Below are 23401 nucleotides of genomic sequence, written 5' to 3'. Positions count from 1 at the left end.
TAACAAAGTTTATTTTCATACGGAACATTTCAATAATTCAGAAGCAAAAACAATCTTTGTTTTTATATTTTAAATAAACAAATATAATGTTTGCCCTAAAATAGTGAATAAGGGTAATAGAAGTGTAATAAGGCAGGACTTTCTGATGAGACTGATCTAGAAGGTTCCTCTTGAATCTGATCTCTCTTTCCTTAGATATGAAATCAGTGGGGAAATAGACTGTTTGGGCCAGATCTTCTAATCATGTTTAATTGAACCAATAATAATAAATAAATAAATAAAAAGTTTTTCCTAGAACTCACAACAAGAATTGAAGAATTGCCCATCAAATTAACATCCAAGCCAAGAGGGAAACTTTGGTTTAGTTCTGACGAAGCATGAGGTCACTTCAGTCTCTCTGTTGCTGGCTGGGATGAGGTTCAGGTGGATCCAGGCCGAGGTAGCCGTCGCTCATCAGTACACCTAGAGGAGGAGTCACACATTAAGACTGTAGATACTACACAAAACATCACTTCCCCTTCCTCTCAGGCGTGTAGAAGACCACGAACACGCTGCTGTGGTTGTGTATATGTGTGACCCTGGAGCTCAAAAGCAGTTTTAAGTAGCACAGGTATATTTGTAGCAATAGCCAACAATAATCCAAAAATATGGGTCAAAATGATCTATTTTTTTTTAAGTCTAAAATCATTAGGATATTAAATAAAGATCATTTTCCAAGAATAGATTTTGTAAATTTCCTACTGGAAAATGTAATTTTTGATTAGTAATATGCATTGCTAAGAACTTTTTAAAAAGATTTTCTCAATATTTAATTTTTTTTTTGCACCCTCAGAATCCAGATTATCAAATAGTTGTATCTCTCCGCCAAATGTCGTCTTATCCTAACAAACCATACATCAATGGAAAGCTTATTTATTCATCTTAATAAAAAAAAAAAAAAAAAAAAAAAAAAAAAATATATATATATATATATATATATATATATATATATATATATATATATATATATATATATATATATATATATATATATATATATATATATATTAATAATAAATTGACCGTTATGACTGCTTTTGTGGTCCAGGGTGACATTTCTTATTATTATCAATGTTAACAACTGTTTGCTACTTAAAGGAGCTATGTGGAGGTTTTTACTTAAAAAAAATCCTAAGATAGAGTTTTCATTCGTACATGTATGAGCCAACCATGATGTAAAAAAAGAATGACACCTCGACTGTCCACCACGGTCACCTCTATCAGCCTGCAGGCTCAATTGTGTGTGGAGGAGTCGGGCCTGAATTGGCGCGAAAATTCACACAATGTGACGTCATGCGCGTTCTCGTCTACTTGGGCTTACAACTGTACGGCACACCAGCCATTATAGTAAGCAGCGGCAGTAGTGTTTTCAAATGGACTCTGCGGATGGAAAGAAGCGACCAGCCTCCAGCACAATTCAGACACCCACGGACACTCCTCAGAGCATGCGCACTGAGAACGAGCATGAGACTGGCTGCAGTTCCTCTAACGGCCACTGGTGTCAGTAACGGTTAGAAATTTCAGAACCTACGCAATGCTCCTTTAATATATTTTTGATACTCTACAAAACTTTGAGATAAGTAATTAAAGGAGAAATTGATACATGAATTCAATAAATGGATCAGACATTTATAAGGTTACACGAGATTTCTTTTTCCAAAAAACAAAAAAGGCCTTTTGAACTTTCTATTCAGAAAAGAATCCTGATTTGAATGCGTCATTGTTGCCACAAAAATAGAAGAAGCTCCACTGATAATAATAAGAACCATTATTAATAATTAAGCATTAATAATAACAGATACAAATGAGCACCAAATCAACATATCAGAATGACTTCTGAAGGATCAGCTGACACTGAAAACTGGAGTAATGACTATAGTAATGTAAATCAGCTTTGGATCTCAGGAATAAATTACATGTTAAAATATATTCATTTTGCATTTTAACAGTATTTCTTAACATTACAGTTTTTACTGTATTTTTGAATACAGATAAAGTAATGCAGCCTTGGTGAGCATAAATACAAATTCTTAATTACTCCAAACGTTTGATTGGTTGTGCATATTTTGTCTATGTAATAAGCCATAAACACAGCCATTTAACAGCTGTACTAGAATAAAACATAAAAATATGTCAAAACATACATAACAAATAAGTAGGTGCCGTTTGCTTGCCGTGCTTCTGTTAGCATTAGAGACATGAGAGACGGAAGGAAAAAACGGTGTAGATCACCCCGCCACAGCTATTTATGCAAGGATTACGCTTCCTTAGTGAACGAGACGAGGACGCGGCGGCGCATGTGCTTATTTAATTAGCAGGGCCGAGAGGAAGGGGGGTCGCTGGAATACTGATGGGGACGGGCGCTGGGCTCGGACGCTCGCATTACCGCTGCAATTAGCACTTAGATTGGAGCTCTAAACCCTCTCATTTGGGAGGTAATTGGAGATCTAGGTGCTACCTGAGACCACAGTGACTGTCTGCCACTTCCGTCAAATCACGCGCTCGTGCCCGCTGCCCAACGCGTGGAGGACTGGATATTATTTGAATGTTTATGTTGTAAAGAGGTGATTCATCCACACAACTGCAGTCTCCAAAAAAGTATATTTCAATCGACGGTGTCGAGAAATGCAGCAGGGGCCAATACATCAGCCGTCTTTGCAAACCGAGTGATGATGATGATAAGATGACGCACCTGAGAGATCGGATTGGGCTGCAGGACGTCCTTCATCATGGACGTGAAGTTGTCCTCTTTCCCGTCGCAGGCAGCCATTAGCTCTGGAAGCCCCTCGATTGGGCCTTGATAGCCACCTCCGCCCCTCGCACCTTTGGCGCTCCTCCTCCTGTCAAGGAAAAGAGATGGTGACAGTGCCTTCAATCCTGCAAGGGCTGGCTGAGCTCCCGTTTCCTGCTGTCACTGCCTGGCCTGATCCCTCTCTTATCATTTTTATTGTGTTTCCACCGAATTACACTCGCCGCGGGACACGGGCGCAGTGAAATGTCTTATGGGCGATAGAAAATCCAGCGGCAGTGATGTTAGTGTGTGCATGTGTGAGGAGCGGTTTGGAGCGGGGTGGGGGAGGCGTCCCCGCTGATAAGTGATGCTGATGGTGTTTGCGGAGTTAGATAAGAGATGCGGCGGGATTAGCCGCTAAGACATGTTCCACTGTCATAATCAGCGAGCCACAGGTGAGATGCTCTGCACCCCTTTTACACCGCCGACAGGAAGTGAACACTTGCCTCTCTCTGTGACAACGTGTTAGGATGCTTCAGGCTCGGGTGAGCGGAAAACACATGGGCGGAGGACAAGAGAAAGCATGAGGTCACCTGTATGATACAAAATAAGGACAAACATTGCCTGCCACAACCTCAAACTACCAATTCTTCTATAATTATTTAACATGTGATTCTATATATAAACCCTATATTTGACCAGCAGGCAATAGCCAACAATACATAAAAAATGATCAATTTTTCTTTTATGCCAAAGATCATTAGGATATTATGTAGGCATCATGTACCATGATATTTTGTAAATTTCTTACTGTAAGTATATAACAACTTAGTTTTTGATTAGTGATATTAATTTCTAAAGACTTCATTTGGACAGCTTTAAGTTTATATTTTTTATTTTTGCACCCTCGGATTTCAAATTTTCAAATCAATAAAAAAAAAGACACTTTTGACTGGTTTTATGGTCCAGGGTCACATATCTAGACCCTGACTGGAGCCAGTAGAATGATCGGGGCTTTTCAGTTTAAAATGGTGCCGCAGAATGGCATCCTGCCATTTTTTGCATTGCTCATAATTTACATATACACAAACGGACTGACAAGAATGTGAAAAATAAAAATTAATTACATATTATTACTAAAACAATTACAATTATTCATGTGATATAAATTTAACTCATAAAATGTATGTGTATGTGTATGTTTGGGGTCATACCTTGAAAAAATGTATACAATTTCTTACTTTTAATTTTATTTACTTAAAATTATTATTATTTAAATATTATGTTGTCGTTGATACTTTTCTACCAGGGACATATATATATATATATATATATATATATATATATAAATGACATTAAAGACACCTCAAGTGTTACAATTCATTATTATTATGTATTTTTTTTTTAAATAAATGCATTTTTTTCTATTCATCAAAACATACTAAAGAAAATATATCACGGTTTCCACAAAAATACTAAGCAGCACCAAACAACATATTTGAAGGATTTCCGAAAATTCATTATTAACTGGTACACTTTAAAATATATCAAAATAAATAAGAAAAATAATTTATAAAAAATATATGTTAGTCATGTTAATTTATATCACATGAATAATTGTAATGGTTTTAGTAATAACTGTTTTCGTCTATATGTAAATTATGACCTATGCCAAAAATGGTATACAGTGCCAAACTACAGCAACATTTTGAACTGAGAGGGCCCAATCATTCTACTGGCCCCAGTAGGGTTCAGGTTAGACATACAGCAGGTCTCTCCATTTGATAAGATTGAGCAGCAAACATTAAATCTGTGAGCAGAACAATGGAAGACCACACAGATGCTGTGGTCACAGCTGTCCTCAGGTGGTCAGCACCTCTGGGACACCCTGGAGACGTGACCCTGTGCCGACACAGGCAAGGAACACCGTTGAAAAATGTTATACAAAGGGCATTTGATATTATCTTCATGTACATATATTCATACTTTTATATAAACTATATAATGCCGGTATTGAGTATAAACACTCACCGGATGAAATCAGACCATTAGGAAGATCAGCAAATACTATTGGTATATCTTTATTTAAATGCCAACCCGTCTTCTGTATTTCCGCACCCTCTCTGTGGTTCTGTCATTCTCCTCCTCTAAGGTTAAAGTTTGCTGAGCTCAGCTGCGCTAACAAACTTAATTAATCAAAACATCATTTCCTCTGTAACTATGAGTAAAAAGCACATGAAGAGTGCCGGAAAGCCCTGCAAGTTAATCAAAATGCTAATGCAGTACAAATTAAAGTTGTGATTAACATTTCACAGTAGCTGCTTGAGTAAATTGAGGAGAGCAATAGGATGATAAGACAAACCTTTCTGGAAGGACAGAGAGAGGCAGACAAAATAATGTTTATTCAGATAGCGAAAATAAAGCTAGCTTAATAATTAACAGAGGACTGAAAATAAACAAGGACGGGCGACTAGTCATCCAGACTAGTGCATTTATCTGCCTGATTCTTTTCATTTATTATTTAAGACAGTGTTGATAAGGTAATTTAAGGTCATCTTAATTATTGATATTCATAATTACTGTTTCATTTGTAGTCAATAAATGACTAACAGTCAAAAAAAAAAAAACCCTCGTAGAAGATACTGTGAGAAATCTGCAGATCCGCTTCTTTGAAGGCCAGATGTTTAGTTATGACCGTAACCAGTCTATTGGTGCAGAGCTTCAACAAGACATGTAAGTAGTTTTTCTGAAACTATTATCAATTATTTTGCTTCAAAATATTCACAGCTCCTTTAATGATGCTTTAACGATCTCTGTTTGCGTCTGAAATATTTATAACTTTAAAAGATGATACAATATGAAACGGCACTTTGAATTCTGATTCTGAAATTTGATTCTGGATTTAAAGTTTGCAGATAAAAGATGTTTATGCAATGTACACTATCATTCTTTGGAGTAAGAGTTTAATGATAATAATAATACCTTTATTCAATGTGGATGCATTTCTATTTTAGAAGTATGCCTGTCTTTTGAAGTTTTCAATAAAAAAATAAATAAACTAAAAAAATAATGGTAATTAAAATTTTTAAGGTTGAAGACTGAAGAACACTTAAGAATGGAGTAATGATGCTGAAAATTCAGCTGTGCCATCACAGGAATAAATTACATTTCAAAATATATTCAAAAACAAAACACTTATCTGTGATTGTAATAGGGTCATTCGGTGTCCGTGTCAACTAAAATTTTTGATTTTGCTAATATTGCAGGTATGTCTATGCATATTGTTTTGATAGAGAGAAACAAAACGGATTTCTAGTTTCAACATTACTTATTCTTCACATATTCTAGTTGAAATAAAATAAGTATCGGCTGCATATAAAGTGACCATCCAAAATGGGTATTTTCAAACAATCTGAACCTCACTGACATCCCAATATCTCTGGGACTGAAGAATGTAAGGCCTTGAAAATGGAGATTCCGAAATAAAAGTTCATTAAGAACTAAATTCTAAAATCATAGAAATATCTTTAAAACTTCTTAGGTTATAGGCACACAAACTTTTGAAAAAGAATACCTAAGTGATAATTGTGGAGATAGTTGCATAATTGCTTTAGGAGGTGGATGCTCCAGACTTTGCTCGGCATTTTCGAATGACCATAACAACATTTTAGATGCTGTGGAAAAAAGTCACATTACTTTTTTGATGCACTTGGAGGAATTTACTCCCATTATTCACATTAACCCTTTTTCACACAAATAAAAAACCACCTCAAGCGAGCGTAAACACATTTTTGCCATTTAAGGCATTTTTATTTGAAATTCAGCATTTCCATTACTCGTTTCTGATGTGATACTTCAAGATGCGCATAAACGCAGGGTGATGGAATCCCAGCAATTTTTATCGCCCTGTAATTTGGCTCTGAATCTCAGGCGAAAATTGCCATTTTGACCCCCTTCTACCAAATAGTAGACCAATCAATATATATTACTCCATGACATTAAATATTTGGGCTATCATGACTATACATGCTTATTTGAATTCAGAAAAAAACAAACAGACAAAAAAAAAAAAACATTAGCAAAATCAAAATTTTGAGCTGGGGAAATTTCTGACATTTGGTTGATTTGACACGGAATGACCCAATAATATTTAATAATTTATTAAATAAATGCCTTACATAAGAGACAAAAAAGCCTTTTGAATGGTGGTGTAACTTCCTGTAATAACTCACACTGTGATATGCTGAAATTCATGGCAAGAGCAGAGAGAGCACTAATAAATATTCAAATGTAATCATCCTGGCTGGGCATCATGGGAAGGGTTAATTCTCTGACATCACTGAGGATGAGCTCAGCTGTGTGAGAGACTGACTGCTCTGAATGCATGGGGCTGCCAGCAACACTGCCACAGCGGGAACCCAGAAAAGTAACCACATCAAGTAGAAGCATAGCCAATCACTCCCAGACACATGAGCCATTGCCAGAGCTGGATCGCCAGTGTGGACAATCTGTCCATTCTCCGGCCGAAGAAAATCAAGAGTGCGGTCCCAGGCATAGCCAATTGCAAACAGATCGGAAGGTGTGCCATCAGGCATGAACAATCAACAGCAGGCTGCTTGGCCAGCTCAGGCAGTGCAGGCTTTTTTATGACTGCCCTTGAGGCAGGTGTTTTATGACGTTCCAAACGACCTGACAGCAGAATATCCATAGATCATATCCACACTTGAGCCACTTTTTCCTCAGTGTTGCACTGTGAGTCTGTTTCCACAGGTCAGAATAACACACCACTGCAAAGCACCATTAGGATGCTGTCTCACAGGTTGTTAGCTTTTGCACACACATACACAAAAACAAGTACATGCACTCGCCCCACCCACAATTCCTGCCGGACCGGGACTCGAACTCACAACCTTTCGATTGGGAGTCCGACTCTTTAACCATTAGGCCACGACTTCCCCTAATGTGCTTTGTATAATGGTTTAATATAACAATAAAAGGGTTTAATTTCCAATTTTCGATTTTGAATATCATGGTGTGTGACTATAAACAAAATGAAAGCAACAAGGGATAATTTACCTCAAATCATGGAAATAAATTGGAAACACTTTCGCGGCAATTATTATCAGGAAACAAACGATCAAACATTGACAACCGAAGCTCATTTGATTTTAAAGCATGCTAAGAACAAACAGAACATTACGCTCCATTGGTATGGACACTAATATAGTTATTAATATAGTTCCTGTTCTCGGCATGAATAGGTCTTAAGCCTTGAACCAAACCAAACAACGTTATAGATTAATTCAGATAAAAAATAAATAAATAAACAAATAAACTTTATACTTATGCATATTAACACAAAGCACAAAAACATCCCACATGAATTAAAGCCAGGTAGTTCGCTATTGTTAACTCTGGCCAATCTCAAGCCGACACTGCTTGCTGTGAATCTCATTTCCATGCATTGCCTTTGATTGGTAGCTTTCTCTTTAGCATTATGGGTAGTGTAGTTCATTAACAAGAACACAATTTAAAAATTAAGATACATTATTGCTAAAAATCTATTTCAGTATTCAAACAATAAATTTGAGGTTTATTCTAATGTTGCACTATATAAATATACACAAATAATCTACTATATTCTGTTAAAGACTGAAAAATGCTATCACAGATTTAAACTGTTACGATATTTTGACATTTTCACGACTTCCTGTTGTAAATGTCCTAGACTACAATAAATAATGGTCATAATGCGCACAATCTTGCACTGCATGTTATTAAAAAAAAAACATCTCCAAACGGAGAGGTTATTTCAATGAAAATCAGGAAGCAATGACTGCTAAACGTAACTAGTAAAACATCTGTCTGCATTGTACAGAATAGAAAACAAGGAAAGTGATAAATGTAAATGGAGAGGTTTGACTCTTTACAACTGGGTGACTTTTACAGAGAGAGAAACATTACAGTCCCTTGAGCTAAGAAGCCTGTTTGCTCTTTCTGTGACTTTCCAGGCTGCCCTACAAAACCTGGCTTAAAAATAAATACATGAAATCAATCAAAAGAGAGGTCAACCTTAGAAAAAAAACTAATCAGAAAAAGTCTACTAAATTACATTTACTGTTATATTGTATTTATTTATATGATAAGAGTACTTTCTTTCTGAAATGTGTCTTGCGTCTTGTCATGTACACTGCTAAACATCAATACAACAATAATAATAAGAAGCAAGAACGACAACATTTTATATAAAAGTTAAATAGTTTAAACTAGTTATGTTTTTTTCTAACATATAAAAAATATTGATTTATTAATGACTAATGATTAACTTAGTACTTTTTTTTTTCTAATGTATGAAAATGTCTTGCAATAATTTAATAACAGAGTGGAATGTTTGAGCTTGATGAATGCAGTCAACTCTAGAATTTTGTCCAAAATATTTTTAATAATAAAAAAATAATAATTACAATTTGTAATGATTTAATATATTTTTTTTATCCCTGCTATGCTATAGAAAAGGTCCAAATAATGTCACTTCTTGAGTGCCATAAACTAAATTCATTTCAATTCAATTCAATTCATTTTTATTTTATTTTTATTAAAAAAAAAGTATTTTAGAGAACATTTATTCTGTAATTCTTAAATTGCAAGGTTATTTGATTTATGCATTTTATTTAAAGCATTTGTTAAGAGCTACCGGAAACAGACAAATTACATTTACATAAAAAAAAATATATATATATATATATATATATATATATAATAACCTACAATGAACTGAATATCAGTTTAACACTTCATAGCTTTGATGTATGATTTTAATTGCTGGATACAACTGAGAAGGTCAAGACCATTGTGTTGGGACGGGGGGAGCTCGTGTAGCTGTGAGGGCCGGCCTTGACTTGGTGTCTCATTATGAACCCTTCCACGGTAATTAGAGGACAATAAGAGTGAATGAGGGGCTGATGGGGGAGGCGTCACACGGAGGGGTCATTTGTTGCTATTGAAAGACTGGTTAGAGTGAAAATAGAGGGTCCTGCCCACCTCATGTCATGCTTTTGTTAAGCAACCAGTGTGAGCGGTAGACAGCGAGCTGTAATGACTGAGTGGTAAGTGGATAATCAAGCGGGAAACATATAACTGTGAGGATCAGTGATTTATCCCTGCTGCCTCAGGCATCATTACCACATTAACGTGTGCTCTTTTCCTATTACTGACACACAAACACGCCGGCATTAAAATTCACAGGCATGACTCAAAACCTTCTCTCATCTCTCAGTCCTTCTGTATTTTGACCAGTTCAGAAGATGAAGCATTTGTGGCGATGTCTTTAACATCAGGAAATCGGAGATGTTCTGGACTAGTTTGTTTGCCCAGGTCACACGGCGGTCACAGTCTCTGATGGCTTCTTTTCTTTTTCATTCTTTCAGAAAGGTTATAGTTAAATCTCAGGAATGATTTTGTGTAAAATGTTTATTGCTGCTTGTGCAATTATAACAAAAGTGCAACTAATCCTATACTAAATTAACCGATAATAGGACTTACTTTTTATCTGTGTTTGTAAGATGATATCTTCAAGAAATAGTACATGTATATATATATATATTTATTTTTTTATTTGTATATATATATATATATATATATATATATAAATAATTGGAAGTTGCAATGGGCTTTTATGAAGAAACATTTTAAGCAAAACAAAAAACTTTAACAGAACATCTTTCAATTTGTGCCAATTTTATTTGTATTTCTTTTCTGTCCATTAAATACTGATTGATGTATTATTTAAATTTCTGTTTGAAAAAAAAAAATATATATATAATCTTATAACTAATTAAATAAATGATTTAATCATGTTAAATAATACCCAAACATCAACAACAGATCTGAGTGGAAAACTTTACTTCAGTGTATACAATAAAAGTTGCTTAAAATAATAAAACAGGCAAAAAAAAAAATTTCATTTATTTGAAAATAAATAACAAAGCCTAAACTTTGGACAAAAATGCTGCTCATTCGACATATAAAAATTATATAAATTGCTTCATTTATTTAATTGATTTCAACCCTGTTATCAATATTTGGTGTCATATTTAAACTTATATAAATATCAATAATCGTTAAATAAACATCCAAAACCAAAAAAAGAAATAAATTGAATAAAATATTAAATAAATTGACAGAACGGCTTACAGGATTTCAGATCTCACCTAATTTGGTAACTCAAGTAAGATTTGTGGAATTCATATTTTAAGCACATCCCCATTACTTTTATATATTCGAGTTGCTCTGTCTCTGTTCTCACATAAGAAGTGTTCAAGAACATGTTTTAACAATATTCTCGGAGAGTTTCCATCAGGTCTTCAGTGCCTCTATGAGACAGATGTCATGTCGTGAGGACGTCAGTGAAGTGTGAAAAGCCTTTATGTCTCAATTATGGCCGTGATCAGTGAGAGCGGGGCCAAGAGGGGCGGCACTCTAATGAGGCGAACGTAAAGAGCTGCTAATTTTCACACCAACCCTAGGGGTGCAATTATGTGTGTGTGCTGAGCTGTAACCAAACTCTACTCGTGGAATAATCATTAACAGTGTCAGGATGTTGGCCAGTGAAGGTGGTGATGCATTGGTGTTTAAAGTGCACCGTCCCTGAACGCATCAATGGTCAGAAGATGAGAGGAAAGAGTGGATCCTTTCAGAATGAATGTTTGCTCACCGACAGGATGGCCAGCAGCTCTTGGACGGGCAGCTCTGGCTTCACATGGATGGTCTGGTGTTTCAGGTAATAGTAGGATGAGATCCGACCGTACCTCAGCGGCTCGATGGTGTGCTCGTCCTGAACAAAACAAGACGGTCACTGATTAACACACCAGAGGTCAAAATACAGCTGGACAGCGGCAGGTCAAAGATGAAATTCCTTGGCGGTCTTCCAGAAAAAAAAGAGTTTATTTACACAGCTTCTGAAACAAACAAAAAAAAAGCTATAATTTCTCATCTTTGCTAATTAGGTGTAATTCAGGGAAAAAACGAACAATTTGCTTGATATATTATGCTATACATTTATACAGTTGGGTGTACATACAACAACACAACACCTCCAGAAAAGCATCGCTGTGATGCAAAATCATTTCCAGATTTGCTGGAGAGCAAAAATCACTTCCATGCTCGGCAAAGCTCTAAGAGCAACCACGTGAGATCCCCACACAACTATGCACTTCATTTACTCAAACATTTCTCCTGCTGTATGAGCAAGAAGAAAAAAAAAGACTGATGTATTCTGTAGAAACTGCTCTTTTTTTTCAGCACACGAGCACTGGATATGGTACATGATCTCTGTGTGTTAATAATTCACAAAAACACATCATGGGGACATGTAAATAAAGAGGTTCATGTAAATAATGATCAGATGTCCATGCATACACACTCACAAAGCTATTCTTTGATGCCTCGTGTAAGGAAGGATCCTTTGCAGAGCAGCTTTTGGCTCGATGTGAGCATCTCCAAGCAGTTAACAGGTGGAGAGAAGTGTCATGAAGATCAGGAGACCTGATGTGTGTGTGTGTGTGTGAGAAGGACATGTCTTTGACTAAAGGCCACATGTCTACAGACGCTTTCTGAATTTGTCATAGCTTCACATTATTTCACAGTTCAAAAGCTGGTCTTAAGAGATAGCTAGAAAACAAACCACAGGGCTATAGTTTACACCCTTAAACTAGCAAACCCTACACCCTCTCTCTAATCCTTACAATCAAACACGCTAATCATGATATGTATGGCGTTTCTGCCACTGAAATAAAAATAAAACAAGGTAATTGCGGTAATTCTGCCTGAGAATAAAGTCGCAATTCTGACTTTCTTTTTTTTTCGCACAATTGCAAGTTCATATCTCGCATTTCTGACTTTTTTTCTCAGAACTCTGCAATTCCGAGAAAAAAGTTGCAATTACCTTGTTTTATTTTTCATTCAGTGGCGGAAACAGGCTTTTATCGATTAACGGGCTAAGTTTATATCTCGCAATTCTGACTTTATAACTCACAATTGCAGGTTCATATCTCTATGTAATAAATAAATAAATATAAATTATATATAATATGCCTTTAACACATCTGTATGTAGAATGGATTCTTCAGAATGATATGCAGAGCTGTAGGTGCTACACACCATAGATTTAAACATGTAAAAATCCAATCCAATTTGCAAAATATGGCTTTTGGTTAAAATACAAACAGACAATATGCATATTGCTGATGAAATGAAAGTGAAAAGTAAGTATCGGTAAAACAGTCTTGAAAATTACATTAATTATCAGACCACAGCCCGACTGTTTTAAGTTTGTAGTTAAAGTGGTGAAGGTAAACATTAAAACAAACAAACATCATGACTCGGTTAAAGAAAACCATTGGTTGCCATAATTTAACACTGATTAAAGAATAATATTGATAATATATTGATTCAAATCATATTTCTATTTGTTATTAAACACATTATAGTGAATTCACCATTCAAAAATCTAGTAAGATTTATTTTATGTTTTTGAATGAAGCCTGCATTAATTTGATTAGACATACATATGAATTTATTGCGGTGATGATAAAGTTTTTTCAGCATCATTCCTCCAGTTTTCAGTGACACACTATCCTTCAGAAAACATACAGGTTCTTTAATGTGTGCTGAGTAAATATATTCCTCTCTTTTAAAACAATCTTACAGCTAAATTTAGATCTTGTTTCCAGAATCTCACATTTAAATTTCTGTTACTGAAAGAAAGAAAGATTGGCTAACACATAAGTCTGCACAAAATAGTTTGTTATTTTACGTCATGTAATGAGTCTTGAATTTATATGAATTATCCTGAAACACAAGATTTGTAACACAGAAGGCAAAAAAAGTGTCAGGGAAATTTGTAGGCCTATTTGTCTTGTCCGGATGCAAATCGTTTAACATTTATAACACAATAGGAAAAAGTGTCGCAGAGAGAAAAATAAAATAAAAACAACATCTGTCATTTAAAATTGGAGGTTAAGCAAAACTGAGTTTTATGTCCATCAAGGACAGTGCATCCACACTTTGCTCCATCCTTATTTTTCTCTGACACTCATTGACAACCTGCTGTTCTGTCTGAGGGCCGTATATTTAACACCGGTACAGCCTGCTCTGATCAACGTTATGAACAGACCTCGCAAATAAAACACTTGACGCTGAAAGCATGCGTGCAGCACGAGTGTGTGCTGTACCAGTGGTCAATAAGAATAAAAGGCAGATATGCTGTTCTAAACGGACGTCAGGAACGGGATATTGTTAGATTGTTAGGGATATGTAATCCCGTGGTGCAAAAAATCTGGTTGGGTGCGGGAATGCAAGCCTCTACGGTAATGCATATTAACAAAAAAAACAAAACAGATGTTGTTACAGTTAAGCATTTTTTTTAAGTTTTTCAAGTTTAGACATTAATGCTAATTTCAGATTTGTTCAATAATAAATATATACTTAGAAAACGTGCAAAATTTGTAACTTTGTAAGGTGTGCAACAGCTTACTGGGACAGAAACCATGGTACTCACTTTAAAGGAGCTATGTGGAGGTTTTTACTTAAAAAAAATCTTTAAGATAGAGTTTTCATTTGTACATGTATGAGCCAACCATGATGTAAAAAAAAGAATGACACCTCGACTGTCCACCACGGTTGCCTCTATCAGCCTGTAGGCTCAATTGTGTGTGGAGGAGTCGGGCCTGAATTGGCGCGAAAATTCACAAAATGTGACGTCATGCGCGTTCTCGTCTACTTGGGCTTACAACCGTACGGCACACCAGCCATTATAGTAAGCAGCGGCAGTAGTGTTTTCAAATGGACTCTGCGGATGGAAAGAAGCAACCAGCCTCCAGCACAATTCAGACACACACGGACACTCCTCGTAAGTAAAAAAAAAAAAAAAGAGCGTGCGCACTGAGAACGAGCATGAGACTGGCTGCAGTTCCTCTAACGGCCACTGGTGTCAGTAACGGTTAGAAATTTCAGAACCTACGCAATGCTCCTTTAAGATACAAATGTGACCCTGGAGTCTTATACGTCAAAATTAGATTTTTCTTTTACGCCACAAATCCTTAGGATATCACGTAAAGGTCACATTCCATGTTGAAATTTTGAACATTTTCTAACGCAAATATATCAGAACTCATTTTTGATTAGTAATATGCATTGCTAAGGACTTCATTTGGAGATCGTTAAAGGCGATTGTCTCAATATTTAGATTTTTGCACCCTCAGAAAACAACAACAACAAAAGAAAACGATTTATGCAGCTCTCGGTGCATAAATCTCAAATTGAAAAAAAAATACCCTAATGAGCAGTCAAGGGTCACAAATAGAGTTTAAACTGTCAAAGGACACAATGGGCAGAGAACGTAAACACACTTACACACTTCTTAGTAAATTTTACTCTTTAATTTTACAAGATCTCTTCACGAAACCTCTTTAATTGTGAATGTCAGTACTAAATGATATTAAGGCATTATAAATAGCATCATTCGACACCACAGTGATGTGTTTCTTTCAGCCTGTGTGTGTCGTAGTGAACACCTACGGCTGATTAAATCGCTGCCATTAGTGTTAGCATCATTTAGCTCCTGTCTCAGAGAGTCTGATGTGAGGTCTTTATGAGATCTCTGGGGATCCTGTCCGCTTGTGGAGCCCCTCGGCTCCAGTCAATCACGGCTGATGTCAAGGATACTGTGCCACAGAGCCACAGAGATTGATGGAGATGTGCCAAATGGAGCCAGTGTTGCCTGTTATTAACACACAACCTTACTGGAAACATGTTGTGGTTACATTAAGAAAAGAACAAAACCCATGAGTTATCATTACCCAACTACACACTATTCTAATAGCAGGGCTTTTGCATGTTTTCCTTAAACACCTCTGAAATGAAGACTCTTTAAAGACCCTTTTACAGCCAAGAAAAGACCATTTAAGAAACAAATGCAAGAGAACACAATTCATCTGTATGTTCTCTAGGCGTAAATGTCTAAAAAGCACACATTTTTACAGGAACGTATTAAACATGACCATATTCTACATCCCTTAATCAATATCTAGATTTAACAACTACCATACTAACTATTAATATGCAGTAATTAGGTTTGAGGCAAAAGTTGTAGTTAATAGTGATAATTGGACCTAAAAAATTATGAGTTATAAATGGAACACTTCAAAGTTTGAAAATACAATCAGAAAAAATATACGGTAACAATTTATTTGAAGGTTTCCTTATTACAGGTAACATATACTTACTATTATAATAGCAATAAATTATGCATAACCCTAAGCATAGAGTACATGTAGTCATTTAATATTCCTCAGTACTTAAATGTATAATTACACCATAACAAGGACACTTTAAAAATCAGTTTAACCAAATATATTTACTTTTCGTACCACTTTGACAGATATCTGTTCTTGTGCTCAGCATAAACTCACTAAATCTTTACATTTCTCAGAAAACAAGAGTTTCTTTCTTTATCTTGCATCTCAACTAAATGTATCTTGATTTAAGGATCTTTAGATATTTATAATGGAAAGCCTTTCTTTTCTTGATTTAAGACATTTTAAGATCTTAAATTGTGGAAAAGTGAAGTTAAGGCTTGTATAAGGCGAGCAAAAACTCTGAACAGGAATCAAAAAACAGATCAAGTGTTGAAACTAAACTCCAATGTGAACACCTGTTCAGTATTTAGCAGTAGGGCTGGTGGTAATATATAATTTACATAATCTTAAAGGTACGGTAGCATGAGAGTTAGTTTAATTATAAGGTCAGGAAGAAGGGTGTAAAAATAGACATTAAAAAAGTTATGTCTGTTGAGTTAAGATTATAAGTGGACTTCAGGGGAAAAACTATAAATGAAGACGTGTAATATCCGGCCCATATAAAGAGCTTGATTACCTCAGTCATTAGAGTCGTTGAGGAACCAGCGAGTGTTTCTGGGCTGTGGGTGTTTGCAGCAAGGGAGAGGGCACAGACAGGTCTTTATGTTTAATGTGGTCTGACAGGCGTGCAAATGTCAGTGGAATGTTCTGGAATCATCTTCTCCTATTCATCGCAGATGTCTGCGCTGCCCTATATGACCCTGCGAGGCTGGTGTGTGTGTGATCTTTTAGCCCTTGTTTTGTGACGGAGGTGTAAACTGTCGGGCTGGACTGTGGCCACAGTGGCCAGCGATGATGTTGCCATGGAAACACAGAAAGTAATGAGCCCCGTGAAAGCGGTTGAAGATGTTGTTCTGCTGCAATCTCACTGCGGCTTCACCCAACAGCTCGGATTTCCCACTAGGCCAATTAATAAAACAAGTCGTAATTCGAATTTAGCTTGAATTCATGTTGTTTGTTTATTTAAGTTGTTGAGCCAGACTATTTTCTATTTGTTTATCTGAAGAGCAATATACTCCATATCAAAACACATACATTATGTGCATGTGGTAATGCTTTTCCCTAAAGAAAGGGAAAATATTTATCATATTTTCTTTTTCTTTTTGTATATCTTCATATTGGCCGTCATCCACCCAGGTGCACATACATATATATTAGGGGTGCTCCGATCAGGATTTTTGAGGATGATCACTGAAAAAAAAAAGAAGAAGAAAAAAAAGAAAGCAGTATCTGCCGATCCGATCACTGATACAGATCTTTTAAAAGCCTTCTTTTATCATGTAGAATTATTTATAGTGATGATCCATGATCCAAGATCTTTAGACATTTTTTCAGGACCTGAATTTCATTTTTGAAAATGACTTCCTCTCTTAGGTGACCCTTTTGAGAGGATTTAAGGGGTGGAGGGGGCCATTTTTTCAGAAATGTTTGATCATGCACTGTATTTTTGTTTTTTTACAATCGTGCAATTGTTGCACAATAGCTTACACAGCGCAAGCCTGATTGTGTGAGCTGTGTGTGAGATGAGGTGTGTATGTAGTCCATGTGTGGTACAGAAGCAGCACACACTGTGCTTTCACACCGGAGTCTGCTCTGTGAACTATCTATGTTTACCACAAACAAATTTATCCATTATTTTGATTTTAAATCCAAACATTGTTACTTAAAATGCTTTTTCAACATTGTGATTCTTTTTTTTACACAGTCCAGTAATACAATCTTTGATCAATTATTCATAACAAACTTTAATTAGGAATTTTAAGAACTTTAAAATGATTGCCTTCTTTGTATAAAAGTGCTGTATTCCTTTAAACACAGTAGACTTGATTTATATGCATTTATGGTGCTATTACTGAATATTTGTGTCAATGCATGTTCATATTTATTGCAAACAATGCGCTGTTTCTTTAATTCAGCGCATGCAGCGCAGCAAAAGATAGACTTGGTGCTGAAACTATCTCTGCACTGCTGCAGACGCACTGCTCCTAAACACACTGCCAGACCACAACCGTGTGTGCAGTGAGAACACTATAATCCATTAACATGAGCACATAACAATACACACCACACACACGCACTACAAACGGAGTAATGTGAACCTGCCGTTATTATGTGTGTGCGCTGTGAGTGCGCATGAGCGCACTGTCTTCAGGAAAACGCACGAGCATTGAATGCTTTAAACACTGGCAAGAATTAAAAAGAAAAAATGCAATTTTTAAACTTTAGTGATGATGCAACACTGCCTCGATAGTGCAAGTAAAAATTCCTGTGTCGACTGTGCAGCATGCAGCTCACTGATGATGCACTGCACACTGGTGCAGACGCAATGTGATTTGAAGCCATTTGCATTTTGAAAGAGAAAGAGAGAGCGCGCAGTGATTCATTCACACTGTTTGTAAAATTATATCTCACAGAAACTTTTTCTAATGACTTTATCAGTTATTTAATGAAGAAATATGAATTGTACCTGATCTAAAGCATTATAATTATTTCACCTGTGCCGGACAGAGACAGAGACGGTAGAATCAGAATGGGCTTTATTGCCAGGTATGTCTACACATACGAGGAATTTGTTTTCGCGATAGAAGCTCTGCAGTGCAACAGAATGACAGCAACAGAACAAAAAGCACAAAAATACAAAAAAATAAATAAGTGATGATCCATGATCCAAGATGTTTAGACATTTTTTCATCAGCTTCATCAGCTTTAGATCAGTTTTATTAGATCAGCCTTAATAGAGATGGCCGATCAATCATCCCAAAGTGATTATTGGCCGATTGTGATTGGTAGCCAATACTTTTTTAGACTTTTTTAAATTAATACTCAAACTTCTGATAATCGACCAAGTCAGCTTGATTATTGGCTGACAGCAGTCAGCATAAAATATCTTCATAAACACCATATGTGCCACATGAGACGTGGCCTTTCTCTGATCTCAGCATCACACTGGCCATCCTGCTTTCTACATATCAGCGGACCACTACTAAGGATCCTAGCCATACGACGTCACTGATGAGACTCAAAACTATGCTTATGTGCAGTACCTGGGGTTCATGACCAGCCTGAGGAAGAAGTACATCCAGGTGATGTAATCCATGGCGTCTTGTTTTGAGGTGACTGTGCCTGCTGTGATTTCTGCAATCTAGCAGTCGGAGAACACACTCAAGTCCCTTTCACGCTGCACGTCGGACCCGGCATATTGCCAGAACATTGCTGGGTCGCCTTCTGTGTGAAAGCAACCACGTCCCGGGATTGATTCCGGCATTGAACCCGGGTCGGGGACCTAGTAACATTGCCAGGTTCGACCCAGGACGAGCGCTGTGTGAACAAAAGCCAGATCTAATCCCGTGTCGAAGTGATGAAGCGCGACTCTTTTACCGGCTGTTTTGAAGGAAGATCAACGTTCGTGACAAAAAAATATGTGCAAACTGTAATGAAGCAGAGATCAGTTAGTTCCTCACTTTCCGCGCTGACACCGAGATCGTTTGCTTGCTTCAGTGAAAGTATAACGTGCCTAACGTTTTCGACTTGTACATTACACATCACGGCCTGATGTCACGTGTCGTTACGGGATATTTACGGGTTGTGTGTGAAAGCACACACATATCCCGGGTAATCACTGGGAGTGTGAAAGTGCAAAATCTAGCGACCCGGGAACAATTGCCGGAACACTTTACCCGTGTATTTGCCCGAATGGCAGTGTGAAAGGGGCTTCAGAAGACTGCAGATACACAGGAAAGACACCACTTCTGTCATTATCTGTACTAACATAAAATGGAGAGATTTACTGCTTTATACACACCTAGACTACACAGGGAAGTCCTTCTTGATGTCCTGCACAAGGATAACAGGCTTGCCCTGATCATCTAACTGCGGTCGTCCTGCTCAACCCATCATCTGAAGAACATCTGGAATGGAAATGATAGAGATCAATGACACCGGACAGTCAGTGAAAACACACACACACACACAACGTAAAAACAGATGTTACCTGTTATAGGGTAATCCAAGTTCCGGTGAGTCTTTCTGTCATAGTATTCTGTGCCCTTCATGATCTCCAGGTGAGCAGGGAAGTTCACACCCCATGCTAGTGTGCTAGTTGCAATTAATATCTTAGAGAGAAGTCAAAGGAATATGTAGGGGGTCATTTCAATGTAACTTCACCATATTTTGTTCGTAGGGTTATAGCTGTTTTACAGTTTTTCTCATGATGTAAGATGAGGATTAGTATCTTTCAAAACAACTGCCAAGAACTGCCACTAGTGAATGATTTAGTCAAGTCTGGGATTGATATCTAAACGAAGACGGACACTAGAGGCCCGGACAGGAATGGACTGTGAGGTTGCTGACCAAGAAAAACTCCTCTTCTAAAGAAAAGACACTTTTAAGCTAGAATGAAGTTTGTAGGACGACCTGGAGCAGACTATGTGTCCTTTGGTCAGATGAGACAGAAGTAGAGCTCTTTGGTCTTAGAGATGTTGTCTGGGGTTTGGAGTAAGACTCAACCCAGGTGCTCAACCCAAAGAACAGCGTCTCCAGAGTGAAACCTGGCGGGGGGAGTGTAATGCTGTGGGGATGTTTCAGTGTGTTTGAAACTGGGAATCTCGCCAGGGTCAAAGAAATCATGAAAATGGGAGACTACAAGAAGATTTTGAAAGACAACCTCAGGCAATCTGCAACAAAAGATCGATGTCTGGGATCGATGTTTTGTCTTCCAGCATGATATGTCACTAGCCTTTTGAAGATTAATCATGATCATGATTTCTGTTTCTGAACCCAATTTTAGGACCTCTTAAATAATTAAGACTTTTGATAATTAAGACCACTTACGATACTTTCTATTGCCTTTAATTTGATCAAACTGAATTTTAATTCGAATGGGACTCTTTTTGCCATAATACAAAATGCTGTTTTATGTTTCTTGAACAGCAAATCAGCATATTAGAATGATTTCTGAAGGATCATGTGACACTGAAGACTGAGTAATGATGCTGAAACTGCTTTTTGTTTTTATAAGCATTTCAAAATGTATTCAAATACAACATTTGAATTTGTTATTTTAAATTGTAATAAAATTTCACTGTATTTTTAAGTCTTGCTGAGCAGTGCCTGTGCTAACTGAACTTCAGATCTGCTTCACATGCTAAATGGTTTTGCACTGCTATCATATTGATGTATGAAATATCACATTTGCATTATATCAACATAAACATTTATGTTTTACAGCCAGGCCACAGAAGACATAAGCCCAGGAGAGCAGCAAGCTGCATTAAGGAGAACGTTTCGTTTGGATTTGATTTGAATAAATCAATTTATCTCTCATCACTCAAAAATGGCAACGGAGCTTCTCCATGAGTATTCTTTTATAATCTCTCAGTTGACAGCCATTTACCCAAACCTAGTTCATATATTCAATTTATCCCAAAGCGCTTTGAGAATCAGCGTGGAAAAGGTTGACCTGCTGGTGAATCACACGTCACCTAACAGCGGGTCTCACCTGGATCTTACAGTTGACAAAGAGCTCCTCCACCGTCTTCAGGTCTCGCTCGTGATGCATCCTGATCCCAAACGCCAGGGTCAGCTTCAGGTCTGACTCTCTTATAGTGCTGATGATATCGTTCATCTAACAAAACACATATAATGCACTTTCATGAAAAAAGAAAAGAGAAAATAGAAACAGTTGGAAATGTTAGGACGGGCGGCAGTGGAAACAAATGGAGGGAAGTGCTGTTAGATGTGAGATGGACGGCTAACGGTAGCCGGCTGTCACTCAAACAGCAGGGTTTCAGGCCGTTACACGCTTCAGTGCAGTGAATCAGCGGGACGCCCCGTATATCACTGGAGCTGCAGCTATCAGCACATGCAGCTCAAGCGCGTGAACCTACAGCCGAGGAACAGCTCATCTAAAAAATTTAAACACTGTCTCTCATCTTGGTTATTTTTCCCCTTCAATGGAACAAAGAAAGAGAAATTTTGAAGAATCTTAATTATGCTCTTTTCCACAAAATATCAGTATCAAAAAAAAAGAATAAAGTAAAGAAAGAAATCTTTAAAAAGCACTATGAAAATAGTGTAAATATATATTCCTTCATCTTAAGACACATTTTCTTAAAAATATCTTTGTGTGAAAAGATGCAAATCAGTAACAACAGTTCTTGAAAGACGCCACTATTTATTAGGTCAAAAATAAAGTAAAAACAGTAAAACTGTAAAATTAAATTATTATTAAAATAGCATTTTTCTATTTGAATATATTTTAAAATGCAATGTATTCCTGTGCTGTAGAACAGGTTTTACTCCAGTCTCCAGCATCATATGACTTTTCTGAAATAATTCTAAAATGCCTATTTGGTGCTTAAGAATGTTGAAACGCTTATTACTTGTGTTAAAAAACCATAATCCCTTTTTTCAAAATTCTTCAATGAATAGAAAGCACAACTGTTATTTTGGAATATTAATGACGGAAATGACAGGCTTTACTGTCGCTTGTGATGAACTTAATGTATCATTCCTAAATAAAAGTATAAAATTCATAAATTAATTAATAAATAAATAAATAAACAAATAAATGACATCAAACTACGTGTTTGGGACTAGTAAAAAGTAATGAATAATAATAATGAAAGCAAATAGCCTAAATTATGACAGAATCTTAGTTGGGTGAGCTCTTTTAAACCAGACTTCTTTTTTTTTGTCCTACACAGATATAAAAGTATTAAGAGGCATCCTTCCCTATTCTCTGCATGTTACATGTGTAATGTCTTTAACTGGGTCTTTAACAGGCTAGGCTCATAAAAGACAGGCATTAACATGCTTTATGGGGCTGCATGCCTTTACACACAGTCTGTGTAATAGAAAAACAGATCACTAACATCAGTATCTGCCTCATAAAAGCCTGCTGCTCAACACAATTCAAACAGTCAAACCAAATACAAATTGCAATCTTTGGGTGAACTATCCCTTTAAGAATCATACTGAGGGAGTTGTCATATACTGTTACATACAAAATACACTATAGAATTAATTCTACATTAACCTATTCTTTAATTCTGAGGAATTGGGAAATGAAAGTCCAAGGACCACTCCAAGGACTCTCTAGCAGAGAGTTTAACTTCAGCACAGCGAAAAAAAAAAAAAACAGGGTTTTGATTCAAAATTATATATATTCCAGCAGGGGCGATTCTAGGATTTTCATTTTATGGGGGGCAATGAGGGT

The 23401-nt window shown here is 36.6% G+C and overlaps 1 pseudogene; it reads right to left on the bottom strand.

The window, feature by feature from the left end:
* Positions 1-23401, bottom strand: part of LOC132159006 (activating signal cointegrator 1 complex subunit 3-like) — a 47169-nt pseudogene continuing 23768 nt past the window's right edge.

Source organism: Carassius carassius, chromosome 15 (assembly GCF_963082965.1).
Source record: "Carassius carassius chromosome 15, fCarCar2.1, whole genome shotgun sequence".
NCBI classification, from domain to species: Eukaryota; Metazoa; Chordata; class Actinopteri; order Cypriniformes; family Cyprinidae; genus Carassius; species Carassius carassius.
The sequence above is the reverse complement of the archived record's forward strand: the minus strand, read 5'-3'. Positions and strand labels throughout refer to the sequence as shown.